Raw genomic sequence first — 20,285 nt, 5'->3', positions numbered from 1 at the left:
AAAGAATGCCAGGCACATAGTAACTAGTCGATTAATATTCACCATTTGAATGTGTGTCATTTTCATCAAATCAATAGGGGTACAACTGGTTTCTAATCACACTTGTACCTTAATTCCTGAAATAATTTATAGAAAATATCTTTAATGTTTGCTAAATAATTTCATACAAAATTTTATCTTGAAACCCATCAGAAGTTCACAGCAGTCAAAGCGATAGCTTGTTACGAGAAGGAGCAGTCCATTTAATAGCCAAAAAAACAAAAACCGCCTGTGTTTGTCGGCGACCTTCGGGCGTCATCCCCTTGCTTCTTTCTCCTAACCACAGTGTGCGCTAACAAGCTGGCTTGTTTGCCAGGGCAGAGCCAGGCTGCTGTCAATGCTGCTGATATTGTGAGCAGGAAAACATAATTATTTCTTAAAGCAACACACTAATTTAAGCACTTGGGAAAATTCAATTTGTGAAAAATAAAGAGTAAAATCAGAACATAAGTAATAGGGTCTAATGTCAGGATAGAAGCTTGAATGAAAATTTGGTAAACACTAGAGAGAGTAGGGAAAGAAGGTGAACTGAAACGCAGGGAGAGAGCAACCCCACACCGGGGTGTGGCCGACACGCACCTGGGCCCCCACACTGCGACGTGGCTAACATGCACCTGGTCCCCCACATCGCAGCTTGGCTAACATGCACCTGGGCCCCCACATCGCGGCGTGGCCCACCCGCACCTGGGCCCCCACATCGCGGCGTGGCCGACACGCACCGGGTCCTCCACCTGGGCGTGAGTGTGGCTATTTCACTTCACATGCCTGCAGCTACAACCGTGGCCACTAATCCGGGCACAGTGACCAATGCACGCTAACCTCTTGGCTGGTTCTAGGGGAAGAGACATTACAATCACTAGGATTGCTATGATCTGGACATGGTCGTGGTCTCCTACAAGTCCTTCTTGTAGGAACTTAATCTCCATGGTGAAGTTTAGGAGGGTAGAAGCGCAGTCCTGCTATGGTGCTTGGAAAGTGGCTCGGGTTAGATAAAGTCATCAGGATGAACCTTGGTGACTCTTTAAGAAGAAGGAGACAGACCAGACGGACACACAGACACCCGCCTTCCTCTTGCCTTGGAGTGCCGCACTGCACCGCCTCGGGACGCTGGCAGCAAGAAGGCTGCCACCAGGTGAGGAGGCTCACACCTCTAGAATCATGAGCCAAAATGTATCTCCTTTCTTTATAATGTATTTCATCATGGTAACAAGAAGTGGATGCGTGCAAGTACTGACTGGAGGTTTAAATGCTGGTAAAGTTAGCTCAGGGAACTTTCTGATCTTTCTCTTTCCTCCTGGCACACAACTTCCATGATTCTTCTAAGTTACTTTATCCCCTGAACCTCTTTTGCTATGAAACATAACTACAGGGGCCAGCGCCGTGGCTCACTTGGCTAACTGTCCGCCTGAGACGCCAGTATCCCTTATGGGCACCAGGTTCTAGTCCCGCTGCTCCTCTTCCAGTCCATCTCTCTGCTGTGGCCCGGGAGGGCAGTGGAGGATGGCCCAAGTGCTTGGGCCCTGCACCCGCATGGGAGACCAGGAGGAAGCACCTGGCTCCTGGCTTCAGATCGGTGTAGTTCCGGCCGTGGCGGCCATTTGCGGGGTGAATCAATGGAAGGAAGACCTTTCTCTTTGTCTCTCTCTCTCTCACTGTCTAACTCTATCTGTCAAATAATATATATATATATACGTATATATATATATATTGCAACTTTAAAAAAAAGAAACCTAACTACAAAGAAACAGACTAAAATATTTTTGATTCCTCCCACTCAGAGGTACTTTCATGTAAATCGATCATTGTGCTAGGCAACTTCTTTTCTTCTATTTTTTAAAGATTTATTTATTTATTTATTTAAAAGGCAGAGTTAGATAGAGAGGGAGGGGCAGAGAGGTTCTGAATCTGTTGGTTCACTTCCCAGATGGCCACAACGGCCGGAGCTGCACTGATCCAAAGCCAAGAGCCAGGAGCTCCGGCCATAGCGGCCATCTGGGGAGTGAACTAAAGAATGGAAGATTTTCTCTTCTGCCTCTCTGTAACTCTGACTTTCAAGTAAACAAATAAAATATTTTAAAAAGAAAAAGAGAAAGGGCCTGAATATGAGTAAACTGCTTCCCTGGCCTGGGAACGATCCCCCCCAAGCCCGGAAGTTTAGTCCTGACCACTAAGGAAAATGCTTCTGGAGACCCATGCCAGAAGCCCCGTTATTGATCTGTAACTTGTCAGGGTGGTACAGAGAAGGATGCCTTAGGACTGCAGGGGAGTTCCTATTCTGTGAGTGGTGGAATGGTGGAAATTCAGCCTAGGGTGTCAGAGTGGAAGTTCTTATCACCCACACTTCACAGCCTTAGAGAAATGAATCTGCAGGAAATAATTTTCATGCAGGGAAAAAATTCAGGTTATTGGCCCCACTAAAATGGTTCTTCCTAACTTACAAAAATAAAATGCAGATGCAAAATGAGAGTGGAAAGGGGAATATTTGGCCACATCAAAAACTAAGATTTTTCTGCCCCTCTATTATTGGAGTTTGGAAAGAATTTTATTTAGAGCTGATGGGATTGGAAAACACAATCCACGTCTCACCCAGTGGATGCAAATTTGCTCTTGCATGAGAAAAGATCACCTCCATCGTGAACTGCTTCTGCCCTGATCGCCAAAACTCCCTATGTGCAAGTTATACAATCTCTCTTCCCCTGTTACCAAGAAGCAAGTCAAACAAACCTCGAAACAAAATATACCCGTTGAGAAAAGCTATGAGCAGGGTGTGCACAAACTGTCAGCCTCGATATAATGAAAGACGATGAAGCAAGAAAAGTAGTGGAGAGTCTGAAATGAAAACGCTGATGGGTTTGTTGAGAAAGGCTTTCAAGAAAACTAAAAATGTAGTCATGACACCCAAAACGACCACAATGATAGGGGAAAGCAAGATTGACAACTCACAAAGTCAAATAATGACTGAGGAGACAAGATTAAGAAACTCAAGGGCCAGCATTGTGGCACAGTGGGTAAATCCACCACTGGTTCATGTCCCAGTTTCTCTTCCGATCCAGCTCCCTGCTAATGGCCTGGATTGTAGGGGAAGAAAGCCCAAATGTGTGGGCCCCTGCACCCACGTGGGAGACCTGGAAGAAGCTGCTGGCTCCTGGCTTCTGCCTGGCCCAGCCCCAATTCAATCTTCTGTGGAGTGAACCAGCAGATGAAAGATTCTCATTCTCCCTCCCTCCCTCTCTCTCTCTCTCTCTTTCAAATAAATAAATAAATAAATATGTTTTAAAAAGTATTCAGAAACTCTTAGAAATGCAGAGAAATAAGGAAATGACGAGTGAAAGGAAAGACAGTGATCACATTGAGGACTGAGAAGAGTTTACTTAGTAATTATTTGGTGCACCTGACTAAGAAAACAGGCTTATGAGACAAAAGCAAGTTCCAGACATAAGCAGACTATTTTTATAAACTAAAAAAGTACGGGGAAATTCAAGTCATAAGTCTCATCACGTTCTTAGAAAAAATGGATTGCATTCTGTGAAATATTCGACTTATACTAATTGCAGAGCAGAAAAGTAGAATACATGTAAACGATAACAAATCAGGTAGGAGTTTAACCTAGAGTTTAAATCACACAGACCCCACGTTAGATTCCTGGCACTGGCACCTTATTGCTGCTTCCTCCTATTGCAGACCCTGGGAAGCAGCCGTGAGGGCTGAAGTACCTGGGTTCCTGCCACTCATGTGGGAAACACTGCTTGTGTCCTGAGATCCCAGGTCCAACCCAGCCCCAAACTTTGCACGCATCTTGTGAGTGAACCAAAAGATAGAAGCTCTTTCTGGCTCTCTGCCTTTCAAATAAATAAGAAAGAATAAAATAAAATTCTGACTATTTGCATATTTACAAAATCAGGGAGGCCTCAGTTTTTTCCTTTTGAAATTAAATTCTAATGACAAAACACTTTTTTTTTTTTTGAGGAACAAAGTTGTAACATCAGAATTTTGTCGTATGCAAGATAGACCTCTCACAGTGTGAGGTCAGCATAAAAAATAGTCCCAGTTTTGTAAGAACTTGAAAAACATATTAGTTCTGTACCCTAATTTTAAAGGTATAGTCCCAGTGGTGCTATGGCATAGTGGGTGAGGCCTCTGCCTGCAGTGCCGTCATCCCATATGGGTACTGGTTCAAGTCCCAGTTGCTCAACTTCCAATCCAGCTCTCTGCTATGACCTGGGGAAGCAACAGAAGATGGCCCAAGTCCTTGGGCCCCTGCACCTGCGTGGGAGACCCAGAAGAAGCTCCTGGCTGCTGGCTTCGGATCAGCCCAGCTCCAGCTGTTGTGACCATTTAGAGAGTGAACCAGTGGGTGGAACACCTCTCTCTCTTTCTCTCTGCTTCTGCCTCTCTGTAACTCTAGCTTTCAAATAAATAAATAAATCTTAAACAACAACAACAACAACAATGGTTTCTATGACTATTTTAGAGAATGGGTCCTTAAACTCCATATTTTATATAAGCAGGACTCAGACAATTGCTTTTTTTTTTTTTTTGACAGGCAGAGTGGACAGTGAGAGAGAGAGACAGAGAGAGAAAGGTCTTCCTTTGCCGTTGGTTCACCCTCCAATGGCCGCCGCGGCAGGCGCGCTGCGGCCAGCGCACCACGCTGATCCGATGGCAGGAGCCAGGTGCTTCTCCTGGTCTCCCATGAGGTGCAGGGCCCAAACACTTGGGCCATCCTCCACTGCACTCCCGGGCCATAGCAGAGAGCTGGCCTGGAAGAGGGGCAACCGGGACAGAATCCGGCGCCCCGACCAGGACTAGAACCGGGTGTGCCGGCGCCGCAAGGCAGAGGATTAGCCTAGTAAGCCGCGGCGCCGGCCTGACAATTGCTTTTATCTTTATTTTGATGTAAGATGATTACAAAATAATTTTTAAAACTTTCTTAAAAATATAACCAATAATAAAATAAAATATACAATATACAACATTTAAATCAGGAAAGATAAATACAAATATGTAATGATATGATCCTATCTTTAGTTTTTAAAATGCCTCTGAAAAATCTGTCAGTAAAATGTGACATGTATTTATTTAATTTTTAATTTTTAGTATTTTCTAAATGATCCTATATTAATTTAAAAATACAAAAATAGGCCAGTGTAGTGGCTCACTTGGCTAATCCTCCGCCTGTGGCGCTGGTACTCTGGGTTCTAGTCCCGGTTGGGGCGCCGGTTCTATCCCGATTGCTCCTCTTCCAGTCCAGCTCTCTGCTGTGGCCCGGGAGGGCAGTGGAGGATGGCCCGGGTGCTTGGGCCCTGCACCCGCATGGGAGACCAGGAGGAAGCACCTGGCTCCTGGCTCGGATTGGCACAGTGCCAAAAGTAGCGGCCATTTGGGGGGTGAATGAACAGAAGGAAGACCTTTCTGTCTCTCTCTCACACACTGTCTAATTCTGCCTGTCAAAAAAAATACAAAAATAATTTTAAGACATGCCTCTTACACATAAATGAACAGAAATGCACTGGCATTTTCCAACCAATCCACACTGGCCAATGTTTGTTCTCTGAAATTTGCCATCAGAGTAGTGCGTCCTATGCACAGAGTGATCAAACATCTCATGAGAACACAGGCTTAGTGCAAATCTCCACTTAGAGGGTTTGGAAACAGTAACATGCATTTCCTTAAACAACTGTTACCCACTTATTGAGGTTATATAGAGTTCTTTTCTTTTTTTAATTATAAAAAGGCAATTATTCATGTATCTGTCTTTTATTATGCTATGAGCTCTTCAAAACCTAGGATTCTTTCTTGTTTCATTCCTGATACCTAGCCCAGAGACTAGATATTTTTGTCGAATTGAAATGAAATGAATTTATATTAATTAAATGATTCTGCAAAAAAATGTTGCCATTAGTCAAAAGGCAGTGAACTCACACTCTCAGGTGTCTTTACATCTTAAGCCATTTCAAACTACCCTGACTTCTGTAGTTTTTAAGTTTATTCACACCTGCAAACCCCAGGTGGTGTTTGTTACTATATATGCTTTTAATTACCAGTAGCTTAAATGAGCCATAGTTGTGAAATTGCATTTTCTCCTTAAATTTAAAATTCTTTCACCTGATTTTATTTAGGTCCTGACTTTTCCCCCTAAGTTTTATGGATCTGCATTCATTTAACTTTCTTTGGACCACTAGTGTAAGCAGAGGATTTGAACACAGCGTGCTTTTCAGCCCTCCAGGCCTCTGCTCATGCTGTTTACTTGGCCCTAGCATCCTCTCTCCTTGCTTATTTACACTCACCCTGATGCGGATGTTACATCCTGCCTGAAGTTTCTCCTTCACCTATAGTTTTCCGTTGCATATTGCAAAGTCATTATGACAAAGCTCATTAGGTAGGACAGGGCCTCTGGCTCCTTCCTACCGAGTCTCCTTAGCTACAGCATTGTGACATGCATGAATTTGATAAATCAGTGTTTATAAAGAGCTGATTGGATGCCAGACCTGCCACCAGACTCCCTGGATATAGCAATGAGCAGATAAAAATGCTACTCTCCTCATGGAGTTTCCAAGCTTGTCAAATAAAAAGGGATAATAGTTTTGACAGAGCTATGATCAGAACAAATGTAATTATATACATGCAGTAGGGGAGGATCTGCTTTAGACAGGGTGATCAAGGCAGGCCTGCTAAAGGGGAAACTAGGCCAAGGTCTGAGGTACAAGAAGGAAACAGTCATATGCAGAGCCAGGTAAGTGAATTCTAGGCTCAGAAAAAAGAATGTGCACAGGCTCTGAGGAAGGCACAAGTGGTCTCTGTTCAAGGAAACTAAAAGGCCAGTGTGGCTGGACCAGGTGACAGCCCTCAGTATGATCAGAGTGGCATGTGCTGAATGGATTCAGTTAGGTGAGGGATTGAGATGAAGCTAGCTTTGTAGTTGGTGGAGAATCCATTAGGCATGAATTCTCATTCAAGGGTTTTAAGTAGAAAAGCGATAATTCCTTATTTATTTATTTCTGCTTTTAAAATATTAGTGTAGGAAGTGTTTAACATGAGACACATTTTTATTAGACAATGGTGTCATTGACCGAGGTAGGGAAGAAGATGGGACTGGGGCTTGGGGCAGGTTGAGTTTCAGACATGGTATGCGTAACGGTGTAATAGGCAAGTGGGCAGGTGGATACGTGAGTTTAGAGCTCAGGGGGAGTATCTGGCTATGGGGTTGAATTTGGGAGCTGTTCACATGTCCGTGGCTATGGAATAAGAACAGACCACGTTGAAAGGAATACAGTAGAAATGAGGCCAAGTCCTGAGGCACCCACACATTAGGGAGTCAAATGGAGGATGGAGAACTAGTGCAGGAGCCAAGAAAGAGGAGCCACTGAGAGGGGGTGACCTGGAGGGAAGAAGGGGTATGTCAGAAGGGACCTCCGCCAGCTGGGTGGGGTTCTGCCGAGCTAGCAGATGAGGAGAGCAATGTCCTTCTGAGCTGTAGATTGGAAGACGCTGCTGGGGGGATGGGGACTGACGTCAGGCTGAAAGGACTACAGAAGGGGCCAGAGGTGAGGAAGGAGAGGTGTGGAGGGAGCTGGCCCCTGAGAGAAATTTTGCTGTGAGGGAGAGAAGTCACTCTCTTCCCATCTTCACAACGCATGCAAATATGCTCCTAATATATTGTAATACTTCTTTTCAAAGCCCACTTGGACTATTAGAAGAATCAACTGACCAACTAACAATATTTATAATAAATGGTATGCATGTGGGAGAAGCCTTCTGTTCATTACTTTTCTAAAAAATTTCCGTGCTGTGCCACGCAACTGAATTAATAATAGCTGACATTTTGTGAACAATTATGACTTTTCAATTAAAACATTTCATCCTATTCAGTATTCAGAACTACCCGGTAAGGCAAATGCTCTGCCTCTCTCATTTTATAGACGAGCAATCCAAGCCTCGCAGAGTTAAGACGTTGTGCCAGACCAAAGCCGGCACCACTTGGCGAGGCAGGAAGGAGACCCACGTTTTGGTTTCAGAGTGTGTGTTCCCAAACTTTGCACAATAGCAGTTGGAGATAAGAAAACAGGTCGTAGTGACATAGTCATCTCCACTTAAATAAATATGACTTTTCTCAACTCGCTAATAATTTTGGTAGTAAGATGAATATCTATTGAATAACCTTCAGTACTAGTTCGGATAATTCTGTTGGTAGCTGAGAACGTATTAATAGAGACCATTGGTATGATCCTTTTTTTTTTTTTTTTGATTCATGTAGGAAAGGGACCTAAGAAGAGCCATCAACTTTCCACTAAATCTGGAATACTCAAAGCTAAATGTTCTAAATAAGGTGTCTGACAATATGCTCAAGATATTCAAAAAGGAAGAATCTGTAAGTGTTCTATTTAGATTGCAAGAATAGTAGTAGCACATCCTTTATTTACTGGATTTATGAAAATGTATGCTATGGTTGAATGTTAATATTCCCAAAAGCCTATGTGTTGGATGCGTGGTCCCCAGAGCAGTGCTTTGGGTTAGCTGGCAGAACTTGTAGGAGGTAGACCTACAAGGAAGCCCTTATGTCACTGGGGGTGTGCACTCGAACGGCAGTTCTTCCGAGAGGCTTGCTACCAAAGACTGAGTCTGAGCCATCGCTCTCTCCGCTTCCTGGCTCTCCACCAGCCATGGACCCTCCAGAGTCAAAGCCTGCACCATGCCATTTGGACTCCAAGACTAGTTAAATGAATTCTCTCTCTCTCTCTCACTCTCTGTGTGTGTGTGTGTGTGTGTGTGTGTGTTTCTTAAAATATTTATTTGAGACACAGAGAGAGAGAGAGCTCCTATCCAAATGCCTGCAACGGCTGGGCCTGCATGAGGCTGAACCTGGAAACTGAGAATTCAGTCCAGGCTTCCACATGGTTGTTAGGAGCCCAGCTACTTGAGCCATTACGGCTGCCTCCCAGGGTCTGCTTTAGCAGGAAGCTGGAGTCAGGCGCCAGAGGCCAGTAGCCAGCCCAGGCACCTGATGTGGGATGAAAGCATCTTACCCACTAGGCCAAATGCTTGTCCGTGAACTTTTTCTCGTAAATGAGATACCTCTGGTATTTCTGTATAATAATGGAAACACTGACCAATACAACGTGCTTTCAATGATCGCTTCCAGGTATGTTTCTGAAAAAGTCAGTTCTGCAGAAGTTTTATTAACAGAGCCCCTCACTTCATCAGTGCTAAGGGCTAGGTCCCCGTGGAAACGCGGAGATTCGTCCTTTGCCTAAGGCATCGGTAAACAGGAGCACACCAGGAAAAGGCCAAGGAAGGTGGGACTGACTTGTACTCTGCACGGAATGTTTGCCCCTCAAGATGAGAGCTGCTTGGCTCTCTGTACCAACAGCTGTTTTGCTCATTGCAAGTGCAAAGTGACACAGCTCAACTCCATGAGATGTTGAAGGCAGGAGGCTGTGCCATCGTCCAGGCATTCTAGTTATTTAAAACCTCTTGCAAATGGTTTGAGTTTTTTTCAAAGTACATCACTTTGCAAAAGTTCTTGAGGAGGTTATGGTCTTCCTGCACAGATGATTTCTTTGTATATTTCCAAGTGTGATAGGAGTGACAGGTATCAAAAACCGCTAGTGAGAGGACAGGAAAGAGAAGTGACAGCATGGAAGACTTCATGGAAAGTGTAATCTAAATCACGTTTTATGTTTAATTTTTATAGGAAATGGGTGCCCAATGGTTTGTTTTTGTTTTTTTGTTTTTTTTTTTTTTTTTTTTTTTTTTTGACAGGCAGAGTGGACAGTGAGAGAGAGAGACAGAGAGAAAGGTCTTCCTTTGCGTTGGTTCACCCTCCAATGGCCGCCGCGGCCAACGCGCTGCGGCCAGCGCGCTGCGGCCAGCGCACCGCGCTGTTCCGATGGCAGGAGCCAGGTACTTCTCCTGGTCTCCCATGGGGTGCAGAGCCCAAGCACTTGGGCCATCCTCCACTGCACTCCCTGGCCACAGCAGAGAGCTGGCCTGGAAGAGGGGCAACTGGGACAGAATCTGGCGCCCCGACCGGGACTTGAACCGGGTGTGCCAGCGCCGCAAGGCGGAGGATTAGCCTAGTGAGCTGCGGCGCCGGCTGGTGCCCAATGTTTTAATTATAAAGAGAAGAAGTAAAACAAACACACATGATTCATTCAGAGACCACTTCATTTATAAGACTGAGATATTATGTATAAACTTCTTGCTCGTTTTCATTGGGTGGTATAACACATTATGTAATTTCCAAAATATTTTAAAAATTCTTCATATAAACAGGCCATCTTTTTAAAAATTTATTTATTTATTTGAAAGGTGGAGCTACAGTTAGGCAGAGGCAGAGGCAGAGAGAGAGAGGTCTTCCATCTACTGGTTCATGTCAGATGGCCGCAACAGCCAGAGCTGGGCCAATTCAAAGCCAGGAGCCAGGAGCTTCTTCCGGGTCTCCCAAGAGGGTACAGGGGCCCAAGGACTTGGGCCATCTTCTACTGCTTTCCCAGGCCATAGCAGAGAGCTGGATCAGAAGTGGAGCAGCCGAGACTCAAACTGGTGCCCATATAGGATGCCAGCACTGCAGGCAGTGGCTTTACCTGCTATGCCACAGCGCCAGTCCCTAAACAAGCCATTTTAATGACTGTTTACTATTCTAGTACATAGGTAAGCTGTAACTTGTTGAAGCATTGCCCTACTCTTGGCCATTTGGACTTTTTGCAACTTTTGATTGTTAGAACCTATGAAACAAGCTGGAGTAAATGCTATTGTGTGAATCATCTTTGTTTTCATCCCCAAGTATTTCCTTAAGTACATATTGTCAGGAGTAAGCCAAACTGCTGAGACAAAGAACCTAAGAATTTTTTAAAGGTTTATTTATTTGTTTGAAAGGCAGAGTTACACTCCCCAGATGGCCTCAATGGTCAGGACTGGGCCAAGCTGACACCTGGAGCTATGAGCTTCATCCCTGTCTCCCATGTGGGTGGCAGTGCCCCAAGTATTTGGGCCATTCTCCGCTGCTTTTCTCAGGCCATTAGCAGAGAGCAGGATCAGAAGTGGAGCAGCCGGCACACAAACCAGTGTTGCAGGCAGCAGCTTTACTCTCTTTGCTGCCACAACAGCCCCAATGAGAGCATTTTTAAGGCTCTTGTCAAGGCATTTTCCCCAGGAATATATAGATGCATTTGTCTCACCAAACTCCGGACAAGCAAAGCTGTAACTTTAAATTATATGCATCTGTTTATTAATTTGATGAACAAAATAGTATCTCATCATTATTTGAATTCTTTAAATTATTTACTTGAATTCTTGTAAGTTTTTTCTAAAGATTTATTTATTTATTTGAAAGGCAGAGTTAAAGAGGTAGAGGCAGAGAGAAAGAGAAGTCTTCCATCTACTGGTTCACTCCCCAAATGGCCGCAATGGCCAGAGCTGTGCCAATCCAAGAAGCCAGGAGCTTCTTCCAGGTCTCTCAAGTGGGTGCAGGGGCCCAAAGATGTGGGCCACCCTCTACTGCTTTCCCAGCCATAGCAGAGAGCTGGACTGGAAGTGGAGCAGCTGGGACTCGAACCGGCACCCATATAGGATGCTGGCACTGCAGGCTGTGGCCTTACTCCCTATGCCACAGTGCTGGCCCCTTGTAATATTTTATTCCATTGTAGAAATTATCTATTACTATTCCTTGTTAATTTGATATTTGGGAGTTTTAGTGTTTTAAGGATATGTGAGTCAGTTGTGTATCAAGAACAATAACCCATTATCAAATTTCTCCTTTACTTGTGTCTGCCTTTTGTGGTCTGTTTTTTGTCATGGTAATGGACAGAAACAAGGGCACAGGTGTACTGAAGAATCTGACACTTGCAGGGAGAAGGCCACTTTCAGAGGTTGCCTAGTTGCGGACAGATGTTCGTTGCTGTGGCTGCAGACAGAGCTGGAAACATAGACTGTTAAACACTGTGTAGAATTCGTACTTCAGACTTTGTGAGTGTTCAGTGATGAAACAATGGAGGCTTCAAACAAAACAGAAGAGATGTAATCAGATCTACTTCTAAGAAACAGAGACCGAAGAATAGGGCAGAGGATGGGCTTGGAGTGGAAGATTACCCAAGGGGACCACAGAACTCTTTATTTCTATTTTTGTCTTCTGTTTTTATTTATTTGAAAGGGGGAGAGAGAGAGACAGAGGCAGAGACAGAGAGGCAGGCTGAGATGTTCCACACATTGGCTTACTCCTCAAATGTTCCCAACAGCTGTGACTGGGCGGGCTGAAGCTAGGAGCCTGAAAATTGATCCAGATCTCTCATGTGCGTGGCAGGCACCCAACTACTTGAGCTGTCTCCTGTTGCCTCTTAAGGGGCACATTAGCAGGAAGTGGGACTTGGTGGTAGAACCGGGACTTGAACTAGGCACTCAGATATGAGATGAGGGTGTCCCAAGCAGTGTCTCGCCCACTGAGCCAAATGCCTTCCCCTCTGTCCCTGCCCTGCCCCAGACTATAGAAAGCACTTCCTCAGTGGTCTCTTGCTGTTGGCTTACATGACTTGATGTTTAGTTTTAAGTATTTACATTTAAACTTAAATGTGGAATGGAGTATTGTGGACAATTATTTCTTAGAGAAAGAAGTTAAAATAGGTGAAGGTGAGTACAAATATCAGATTGAGGGAATTTAGGGACCTGACTTCAGAGGAATACAGACCCTTCTTTAAAAATATATGCCTGGGATGGCGCTGTGGTATAGTGGATAAAGCCACCACCTGCAGTGCCAGCATCCCATATGGGTGCTGGTCTGAGTCCTGGCTGCACCACTTCCAATCCAGCTCTCTACTATGGCCTGGGAAAGCAGTGGAAGATGGTCCAAGTCCTTGGACCCCTGCACCTGCGTGGGAGACCCAGAAGAAGCTTCCTGGCTCCTGGCTTTGGATTGGCGCAGCTCCAGCCATTGCAGCCATCTGGGGAGTGAACTAGTGGATGGAAGACCTCTCTCTCTCTCTCTCTCTCTCTCTGCTTCTGCTTCTCTGTAACTCTGCCTTTCAAATAAATACATAAATAAATCTTGGCATATTTAGCCAAGTCTGGAAATTGTATAGAAAAGTAGAAGAGATAAACTGTAAAAAATAGACTGGCCCAATACTGGAAGACATCAAATATTATACAGAGTTTGGAATGATTGGTAGATAATGGGTAACCTTTAAAATTTTTGGCATGAATAATTAGCTTATTGGGAACACTAGCCTGAGAATACACAGTAAGAGATGTGGAGAAAGAATACAAGCAGGAAGAATGGTTGTGAATTTACTTGCCTGCTGCATTTCAGACACTTTGGTGATACATAGCAAGTTTTTTGACCAAACAATTTCACTTCTAGGAATTTATTTTAAAATAGCAGGAAAATTATTTAAAGATGTATACAGGGGCCGGCATGGTGGCACCCTGGGTTGGTCCTCCGCCTGCAGCGCTGGCATCCCATGTGGACTCCAGGTTCTGGTCCTGGTTCTGGTTCCAGTTGCTCCTCTTCCAGTCCAGCTCTCTGCTGTGGCCCGGGAAGACAGTGGAGGATGGCCCAGGTGCTTGGGCCCCCCACATGGGAGACCGGGAGGAGGCTCCTGGCTCCTGGCTTTGGATCGGCGTAGCTCTGGCCATTTCGGCCATGTGGGGAGTGAACCAGTGGAGGGAAGACCTTTCTCTGTCTCTCTCCCTCTCACTGTCTATAACTCTACCTGTCAAATAAATAAAAAAAATAAAAAGTAAGATGTATACAAATATATGCAAGGATTTTCATGGAATTCTTATTTATAATAGAGCAAAAATTTAAAAGCTACATACTAAAAACAACTCATGAGATACTATGAAATGTGGAGTATCATGATGCAAATTTGTATTTATTCACCTTGAAATGATTTCCTGATGTATTGAGATGAAAGCAGAGAATCAACAAGGAGACTGTGAGTGCCTTCACCTTTATATTAATTAGTACACATCACCTTTTCTAGGTAATGTTTATAGGGCTGTCCTTACAGCAGTGGTTCCAAAGCAAACTTTATTTAAAGTAAGTTTCACTAAGTAAAGCCAACCAGTTCTCTTTCCTTCCTATAAGGATTCTGATCAAGTAGGGCAGGGGCCAGGTCTTATTGATCACAGTCTCTGATCCCAAATGGCACTTAGTAAGGATGTGCCTAATGTTGAATTGGTGCCGGTTCAGCATTCTGTAGGTCTATACCACAAGGTGTGAGGCCAATTCCGTTTCACTTCTATGACTGCAAAGGCGCTTTCTCCCAAACCCCAGCACCGGAATTGAAGTGCTCCAAACAGGCCCCATAAGATGAGCTACAGGGGGTTGGTTGTAGTAGAACCATCATCAGTTCTAGGTTGAGAAATATGTTGTCAATCCTAATAGGCCTGATGTTTTATAGGTAAAATAGAGAATCTAAGAGGTCAAATGACTTGCTCTATTTTACCTATAAAACGGGGACAACTGAAAGAGGTTTCTTAACTTGATTTCTGCCTCTCCAGATTAGGTTAGACAAGGAACATCAGTATCTAAAATAGATTTCTGTCGGCGCCACGGCTCAATAGGCTAATCCTCCACCTGCGGCGTCGGTACCCCGGGTTCTATTCCCGGTCGGGGCGCCGGATTCTGTCCCAGCTGCTCCTCTTCCAGTCCAGCTCCCTGCTATGGCCCAGGAGTGCAGTGGAGGATGGCCCAAGTCCTTGGGCCCTGCACCCGCATGGGAGACCAGGAGGAAGCACCTGGCTCCTGGCTTCGGATTGGCACAGTGCCAAAAGTAGCGGCCATTTGGGGGGTGAATGAAGGGAAGGAAGACCTTTCTTTCTGTCTCTCTCTCTCTCTCACTGTCCACTCCGCCTGTCCAAAAAAAAAAAAAAAAAAAAAAAAGATTTCTTTAAAAACTGTTAGAGTAACATGCACACAACCCATTGCCTAAAATGATGAAGTGCTTTCCCTTCATAATTAGCCTCTGTGGAATAAACCAGTCATTTCCTCCAGTATTACAAAGCTTTCCTATTTTCCTAAGTGCATGTGCACATTAAAGAGAATATCACCTCAATTGTGAGTACTTAACATAAATATGTTACGGTAACCATGTAAACTATCTTGATCCTATATTCAAACCCATAGAGTATTTCCAGAAAAGGAGGCCAACCTTCTTTAGATTCATCTAAAACATTTTCCTGCTGAAAACAAAATGCTATTTAACATTTTTTTGGCTTCAGGCAAAAAAAAAAAAAAGGGAGTTGTTTGTGCTCTTCCTTTCTGCATTTCGTGCTCTAAACACTAGGCTCAGGGAAACAAATGCATGTACTAGAAAAAAAAATAATTGCTATGCTGGTTATACCAACGATTTCATTAGCATGAGCTCCAATGTTATTTCTCCACGTTTCATCCAAATATGTAGCCAAATCTCTTTTCTACGAGACTTAAGGACCATTTCAAATCTAAAGCCTTAAGATTAGCAATTAATAGTGAAATGATAGAGGCCAAAGCTGTAGCACAACAGGTTAAGCCACTGCCTGCAGTGCCGGTTCAAGTCCCAGCTGTCCACTTCCCATTCAGCTCCCTGCTAATGCACCGAGGAAAACAACAGAACTTGGCCCAAGCCCTTGGGCCTCTGCCACCCACGTGGGAGACCCAGACAAAGCTCCAGGCTCCTAGTTTCAGCCTGGCCCAGCTCTGGCCATTGCAGCCACTTAGAGAGTGGATCAGCAAATGGAAGATCTTTCTCTCTTTGTCTCCTTCTCTCTCTCTCTGTACTCTATCTTTCCATTAAATAAATAAATCTTTTCTTAAATGAAAATTATAACACTATCTTTCAATCTACTTCCCACATTTAATTTTTTCTGTCTCTCTCTCATTCATTCTCCTTTGAAAGTAAAGAAAAGGTCATGGGTGATGCCAAAGAACATAGGTTATTGACAAGGAACTGTAAAAAATTGGGGCATTGATCTTAAAAGCAAAACTCATGACATGGTGCACCTTAGAGAGCTGACAGTAACCTTTCATTAATCCGACACCCAATTCTTCCCTATTCTCAGACACTTAATGTATACAGAAAGATAGATGAGTCGTGTTTCTCTAGGTCTCTGCGTGTTTAGAGAGGCAGGAGCTCAGATGTGCAACTCCCTGAGTTGTAGATATGAGATGGGATTGTGTTTCTCGTGGAGTGTGTGAAAGAGGGAAAAGATGGAAGAGAACAATAGCCAGGCAGCTGAAGTCTGTGCCTGGAGAAAGAGGAAACACTGAGGTGGGTCTGAAAGGTCTCTCGAGGGTGCAACAGAGTAAGTTTTTTATAACTGAAGAAAATGATTAAGTGGCAGAAAGACAGAGAAATGGATTCAATGAGCTCCTCACTGCTAGTTCACTCCTCAAGTGCTGCAGTGGCTAGTGCTGGACCAGGCCGCAGCTTGGGTCCAGAAACAGCCAATCAAGGTCTCTCATGTAGGTGACAGAACCCATTAACTTGAAGACCCACGAGGAAGCCATTCGCAGGAATCCAGAGTCAGCAGTGGAGTTGGGAATTAAACTCGGATGTCTTGATATGGGATGCAAGGATAGACACCAACGATTAGGCTAAACATTTGCCCCTAAATTAAACTTTTTTATCTGGAGATAACTGTATACTCACCAGCAGTTGTAAAAAACAATACAGAAAGATTTTATTTACCCAGTTTCTCCAAGTGGCAAAATGATATTTTATAGTGCAGTATCATGGTACCTCAGCCAGAACACTGACACTGACACAGTGAAGGTTGAGAGCGATCGGGAGGGTTAGGGTTAGGGTTAGGCTTAGGGTTAGGGTTAGGGTGGTCACAATCGGGAGCACACGGCTCCCTCTGCAGCCTCTACACAGCTTCACACGCATCCCCCCAACCCCTGCCAAGCACTGATATCTTTTTTCCTTTAAATTTTTCATTCCCAGGGTGTTTTATAAAGTCAACAATATGTGAAATTTTAGGGTAGGGTTTTTATTTCACTTGTCATAATTCCTGAAATTTTATTGTGTCAACAGCTCATTCCTTTTTATTACTGAGTAGTATTCCAGTTTGCTTAACCTGTCACTCACTAAAAGCAAACATGTACTCATTTTAAATTTACGCTTACAATGAAATTTGACAATTTGCTACTCTCATGAAATCATTGACATAATCAAATAATAAGACATTCATTTATCCAAAAGAAATTAAAATGTATGTTCACATATAAACAAGAATTATTGCAGTACCTTAAGTCGCAATATTGAAAAACTATAAACACAAATACCCAACCATAGATGAATAAATAAGTTCACAAATAAATTATGATATATCCGTGCAATGTAACATTACTGAGCAGTAAGATGCAGTGAACTACTGACATAGCCAACATGGATAACTTCAAAAATATCCAACTCAGTGAAAAAAAGTCAGGCACAAAAGAGTATATGATCTATGATTTCATTTATATGGATTTCTAGTGATGGTCACAAAGTACGTTAGTGATTGCTGGGCTGGGGGGTGGATTGCAAAGGGGTACAGAGAATTTCTCGTGGTTCAGGAGAACATTTTGGACCCTAAATGTGGGGAGATTCTGTTGTTCAGAATAGAAGGAGCTTACTTTCACAGAAAACAAGGAGCTGGTGGGAAATAAATTTGTTTATGGAGGATATAAAAAGAGGAAAAGGAAAAAGAAGAAAGGAGGCCTGAGGAACCAACAGAAAGAATAAGGATTCCCCAAGGGGAAAACGGAGGAAACTGGGAACAAACCTATGAAGCTTCAAACTGCAGAAAGCTGTTTGCAGTGACACAGTATCCGGCGCGTGAGATTGGCCCATTTGACGTCACGTTTGGAAAATGCAAATTCTCTGATTTGGTTTCTGATCTTTACGCAGCTGTGTGCTGTCCTTCATTGGGTCTTGCAGGAGAACTTAGCCAATAAACACAGAAGGAAGGAGCTTTGAGACAGTAGGAGTGGTCATCGATGGAGCAGTCTCCGATTCCATTAATCGGTGCAATGAGAAATTACCTCTATAAACAGAAAAGACCCTTGCCTTGCTGTTCTTGGGATGCTTCATGACAAAATCCAGGGAGATGTCTTCCACTCATGTCTTGCAGGACGCTGTTTGTTTACCTCCAGAGAGTGTATTGTGCTGATACAGTAAATAGCACATCTGGGTGGAAATCAGCCCTTTTAAAAGGCCCACTACCTATGCCCAAATCTCCTCTACCCCTGAAGGAGCAGTACTTACCTGGGTTGTACAGAGAGGAACTGGAGCAAGGACAATAAGGTTGTAGCATGAGTTGAATGTGAAAGAAAACAAATGAATAGAAGCTCAAAGACAACTGGGAGTAGGAATAAACACCAAATCCAGAGAGCCTAGAGCTGAGAATCAGATAGGATATGATTGCTGCAAGTCAGGATTGATGAAGTATATGAGAGAAAATGGAATAAAGTTGCAAATGGAGAGAATTGTTAGTAGACACTAAAAACAATGAGTAAAAGTTCTACAATGATATTTTTGTACAGTGTAAGGTATACTCCCCCAGCTTTATTTAATTACGAAGAGAAAATGCATATAAGCAGTTTTTGCTTATAACTTCAGCAAGTGTTTAAAGTTAGCACCATCAATAGCATAATGGATTAACAATGACATAATGCACAATACTGCTGTGATGATGTGTGAGGTTTCCCTATCATCCATGAAGCATTCTTTCGAAAGTGTTTAATCTGAAGCTCATCAGACGTGACTCCTATGGAAACACAAAGGACATCAGAATAAATGCAATGACACCACAGGAAGCAATCAGATGCATGCAGAGTATGGGGTGTTCTGAAAAAGGCTATGCCTCACCCTACGAGCTATTAGTAATAGTAATTACTAATTCAGTTCCAGAGAGAAAGAGGAGGTATTTCATCTCTTAATACTGTAGGCCATAGATAAAGTTAATGAACAAGTTAGAACCTGGATGATTAAAGAAGAAACTCTAGACAGACTCTTAGATCAATTGCTTAATGAGGAAAATATTGGAGATTAAAACAAGGGTTTGCTGTGTAGCATTTGCAGAATATAATTAAGCATAAATTAAGTAAGCAATTAAATGCATATAGTCTTTACTCAACATGTGAGTTCAATCATTTCCAACTTGTCCTTTTCTTGTCCTTATAGAGTCTCACATAAAAGATACCCCTTTGTTGGGCCGGCACTGTGGCGTAGCGGGTAAAGCTGCTGCTTGCAGTGCTGGCATCCCATATGGGCTACATTTTGTGTCTCAGCTGCTCCACTTCCAATCCAGCTCTCTGTTGTGGCCTGGGAAAGCAGTGGAAGATGGCCCAAGTCCTTGGGCCTCTGCACCTACGTGGGAGACCCAGAAGAAGCTTCTGGCTCCTGGTTTTGGATTGGTGCAGCTTCAGCCATTGCAGCCATCTGGGGAGTGAACTAGTGGATGGAAGACCTCTCTCTCTCTCTCTCTCTCTCTCTCTTTCTCTTTCTCTCTCTGCCTCTGCCTCTCTGTAACACTGCCTTTCAAATAAATAAATAAATAAATCTTTAAAAAAAAAAAAAAAGATAACCCTTTGCTGGATCCCAGTTTGTATTCGTAGGCAAGGGAAATCCATGGAATCAACCCAGATATCCTGCACCAGTTGGCCAATTCAGCTTCCAGATAGCTTTTGATAAAATAACTCAGGCTTGTCCCCTCCACCTAGCCCAATTTTATCTCCAATATTTTATTTTTAAAATTCTCACATATACAGAAGTTGAAAGAACTTTTATGAATGCCTGTGTGCACTCCTCTAGGTCCAAGAATTGTTGACTTTTTTCCAAATGTAATTTACATTTTCATATCAGAGTTTCTGCTCCATAAATATAGTGCCATTTTTATGAAAAATTAAGACCAATTCTTTTACATCATCTAATATCAGCAAATATTTAAATTTATCTAATTGACCCAATTACATATATATACATACATATATGTTTGTACATATATGTTTGTACATATATGTATGTATATGTGTGTGTATATATATATATATAAATGATATATTTCCCTCTGGAGTCAGAATCTGATCAACACTTACGCATTGTATTATTTGTGTGTGATTTATCCCTTTCATCCTTTAGTCTGGGATATCCTATTTGATTTTTCTTACTATCTTGTCTTGTTCCTCTTGTTTAATATCTTCATGATATTGACATTTTGAAGAATCCAGATAAACTGTCCTGCCACATAGAGGGGGAGGAGATAGTACTGGAGTACTCATGGGAAATAGC

The 20,285-nt window shown here is 43.2% G+C and overlaps 1 long non-coding RNA gene across 1 annotated transcript; it reads left to right on the top strand.

The window, feature by feature from the left end:
* The first annotated feature begins 744 nt into the window (after positions 1 to 744).
* Positions 745 to 19,475, top strand: LOC149121788 (uncharacterized). The gene is made up of 3 exons (XR_016223058.1): positions 745 to 1,171; positions 8,294 to 8,407; positions 19,179 to 19,475. It is a non-coding gene; the product is annotated as an uncharacterized LOC149121788 (long non-coding RNA).
* Positions 19,476 to 20,285: the final 810 nt, after the last annotated feature.

The sequence above is a fragment of the Oryctolagus cuniculus genome, chromosome 16 (genome assembly GCF_051225735.1).
Source record: "Oryctolagus cuniculus isolate XC-2025 breed Fujian yellow rabbit chromosome 16, ASM5122573v1, whole genome shotgun sequence".
NCBI lineage: Eukaryota > Metazoa > Chordata > Mammalia > Lagomorpha > Leporidae > Oryctolagus > Oryctolagus cuniculus.
Note: the sequence above shows the minus strand (reverse complement) of the source record. Positions and strands in the feature narration are given on the sequence as shown.